The sequence below is a fragment of the Propithecus coquereli genome, unplaced genomic scaffold, assembly GCF_000956105.1.
Source record: "Propithecus coquereli isolate 6110/MARCELLA unplaced genomic scaffold, Pcoq_1.0 Scaffold6, whole genome shotgun sequence".
Taxonomy (NCBI): Eukaryota; Metazoa; Chordata; class Mammalia; order Primates; family Indriidae; genus Propithecus; species Propithecus coquereli.
Window position 1 is genome coordinate 8,140,405 of NW_012151951.1, and position 4,282 is coordinate 8,144,686.

Here is a 4,282-nt window from a genome sequence, read left to right on the forward strand (position 1 = left end):
TGCACATATAAGAATAACATCTATTGGATGTCGGGCAGGGAGGAGGGGGGAGGAGGGGACGGTTATATGCATACACAAAGAGTGTAATGTGCACCATCCGAGGGATGGACATACTTGAAACTCGGACTTGCAGGGGGGCAAGGGCAACATATGTAACCTAAACATCTGTACCCCCATAATATGCTGAAATAAAAAAAAATGAAACAAATCCCTTGAAAAAGTCACTTAGCAAAATGGGCACAAGAGGAAATATGGATCTGAATAGTCCTGTATTATCAGAGAAATGGAATCCATAATCAAAAACTTTTCCACAAAGAAAACTCCTAGCCCAGATGGCTTTGCTAATGTATTCTTCCAAACATTTATAGAAGAAATAATACTAATCACACAAACTTCCAGATAACAAAAAAGAAAGAACACTTTCCAACACCTTTTATGAGGTCAATCCTGATATCACAACCTGGCAAAAACATTACAAAAAAAAGAAAGAAAGAAAAATTATATCCATGAAAAATTATGCAAAAATCCTAAACAAAAGTTTAGGAAATTAAATCCAGGATATATCAAAATGGTAACACATCATGGTAAAGTAATTTATTCCAGTAATGACAGGTTGGTTTAACATTTGAATATCAATCAATGTAATTTACCATACAAAGAGAATGAAGAAGAAAGACCATATGATCAACTAGTAGATGCAGTAAAAACATTTGATAAAATTCAACACCCAGAGTTTTCATAAAAACAAAAATCTCAGCAAACTAGGAATAAAGTTAACTTCTCTAAACTGATGATAAGTTTCTACAGAAAACTATAGGTAACATCTTGATGAGTGGTAGAATATTATATGCCTTCTCTCTATGTTCAGGAAAAAGACAAGAACGTCTATTATTACCACTTCTATTCAATATTGTGCCGGAGGTTCTATTTAGTCCAACAAAGCAAGAAAAATAAACAAATAAAGTTCACAAACAAAAAATAAAACTGCCATTACTCAGAGATAACATGATTAAGTAGAAAATCCAAAGGAATCTATTAAAAAGCAATTACAAATATAAAAACAAATTATATTTCTACAAATTTGAAAAAAATAATTAGGAAATAAAACCTAAACAATAATACCATTTACAGTAGCATCAAAAAAAGCCAAATACCTAGAAATCAAATGACAGACTTCTATACTGTAAACTATAAAACACTGTGGAGAGAAATTAAGGTCTAAATCAATGAAGAAATATACTATGTTGATGAAAACTCAATAGAAAGAGTAAGTATAGAAATTAACTCAATTCAGTTCTCCCTAAATTAATCTATTAATTCAATGTAATCCCAACTATAATCGCAACAGAAATTTTTGTAAAAATTGATAGGTTGATTTTAATATTTATATGGAAATACAAAAACCCCAGAATAGGCCGGGCGCGGTGGCTCATGCCTGTCATCCTAGCACTCTGGGAGGCCGAGGCGGGTGGATTGTTTGAGCTCAGGAGTTTGAAACCAGCCTGAGCAAGAGCGAGATCCCGTCTCTACTAAAAATAGAAAGAAATTAATCGGACAACTAAAAATATGTAGAAAAAATTAGCCGGGCATGGTGGCGCATGCCTGTAGTCCCAGCTACTCAGGAGGCTGAGGCAGAAGGATTGCTTGAGCCCAGGAGTCTGAGGTTGCTGTGAGCTAGGCTGATGCCACAGCACTCTTGCCCGGGCAAAAGAGTGAGACTCTGTCTCAAAAAAAAAAAAAGAAAAACCCCAGAATAACTATGATAATCCTGAAGAAGAACAAAATTGGAGGACTATACTATCATACTTATATCCATACTTATTATATAAAGCTACAGTTTAGACAATGTGGTTTTGGCCAAAATATAGACAAACAGACCAATGCAACAGAATAGAGACTACAGAAACACTTCACATATATGATTACATGATTTAAACAATGGTGGCACCACCACAGTATATTGTGGAAAGGTTAGTATTTTTAATAAAAACACTTGATCAATTGGATATCCATAAGAAAAAAACTTTGTACCTGTGTTAACATACACAAAAATTAATTTGAGATGGATACTAGAACTCAGTCTGAAACTAAAACAATTAAGTTTCTAGGAAAAACATAAGGAAAATATTATACCTTCTGACTTTGGGTTCAACAAAAATTTCTTAAATAGGACATAGAAAGCATTCACCATAAAGAAAAAGCAATCTATTGGACTTTATTAAAATTAAAGATTTCTTTTTGTCAAAAACACCTTTAAGAAAGTGATGTGGCCAGCCTAGAAGAAGATATTTGCACTACATATAGTACTCAATAAAGGACTTGCATTCAAGATATATGAAGAACTCCTCCACATGAATATTTATATTGTAATAGTACAGGTAATAGAACTTGAGGGTTTAAAGATAGAGAGGTGAACAAACGGGTACGGATCATACATAATGGGGAGTCAGATGATTCAGTATCAGCCAGATAGAACAAGAAACAAAGGCTTAAATATTCTTTAAAGTAATAAATTAACATATAGAAGAATTAAGAAATAATAACATTATGATACTGGGAGTGGAGCTAAGCAAGGCTGTAGAGGGTAAGTAACCTATGTTTTCAATTATCTTTATGGAAAGGCAACAGATCACTTCTAAAGTTGATAAAAAGTAATTACACAAGCATATTATTTAGAAGCATGGCAGTAACTACTAGATCTACAACAAAAAATAGTCTAAAATGGTTGCCATCAGAGTATGAGGGTGGAGAAGAGTGGGATGGGGTAAAAGACTTGGTTTTCATTATAAATTCTTCTGCATTATTTTACTTATTAAAGAAGTACACATATTATTTTGATAAAAATATTTAAAAATTTTAAAAACTGCATTTACATTACTAAGACTATGTAAATAAAATCTAAAAAGTTTAGGCAAGCAATGTGCTAAAACTATGCATACTTTATTAGAAGTCACCCTCTGGGCCACTTGAAGTAGACTGTATCTAGAATCAAGATCAAATGTATTCTCTTCACATCTTAGAACAATTTTAATCTGTCTTATATTTGAGCCAAGACTTTCATGATTAGCTCTTTTTCAGAGTTTCTAACCTCTTTTTCTATACCCAGTCTCACAGTTATAACACCATGGGCTACCATTTTCCCCCCAGACATAACCTCAGGAGAGCCATTTGATACCCTGATTTAATTAAATCTATTATTATTTTTATTTCCTTCAGGTTCTGTTACATCTTTTTTCTTTCTTTTTTTACTTGGTTTTTTTTTTTTTCTTTTTTTTTTTTGACAAAGAGTCTCACTCTGTTGCCCTGGCTAGAGTACAGTGTATCATCCTTGCTTATTGCAACCTCAACTCCAACTCCTGAGCTGAAGGGATCCTCCTGCCTCAGCCTCCCAAGTAGCTGGGACTACAAGCATGCACCACCACGCCCAGCTAATTTTTTCTATTTGTAGTAGAGACATGGGTCCCACTCTTGCTCAGGCTGGTCTGCAACTCTTGACTTCAAGTGATCCTCCTAATCTCGGCCTCCCAGAGTGCTAGGATTACAGGCGTGAGCCACCTCTCCTGGCCCCTTTCTTTTTCTTTTTGTTTTTACATCATTGGTTTTCCTTAAAAGTCAGATGAAACTTGGTTGTCCACTAATACTTATGAAGGTCTGTGTCAACTTTTGTAAGGAGCTAGTATGAGTATCCTGTGCTTTTTGGCTGGAGTGCAGTGGTGCAATAATAGTTCACTGTAACCTTGAACTCTTGAGCTCAAGCAATGCTCCAGCCTCAGCATTCCTAGTAGCTGGGACTACAGGCATGTGCTAACATGCCTGGCTAATATTTCTATTTTTTTGTATAGACAGAGTCTAATTATATTGCCAAGGCTTGTCTTGAACTCCTGGTCTTAAGTGATCTTCCTGCCTTGGCCTCCCAAATCCTGTGCTTTTGGGTAAGTCTCCTGTTTCCCCACAGTGTTCTCACTCATTAATGGGAAGACTGGGGCTTTGTGACATGAGTGGAGTAAGATAATCAAGCAGGCTTTCTTTAATGGGTACGGTCAAGTAGCTGGCTATTAAGCAGGGTGTTCCTCAAGTAAGAAAATTCAGAGAGTTTTACTGTGAAGTGCCAAATCTATGCTAGAATGAGCTTTCCCAGATAGTTTATTTGATTTTTCTGTTTTAAAGAGATAAGATTGGGGTTATTTTTGGGTTTATTTGTTTGTTTGCCTAACAGTATGTATATATCCATCCAGCAGCATATTTTTGCTTTTTTCTTTCTTCTTTTTTTTTTTTTTTTTGC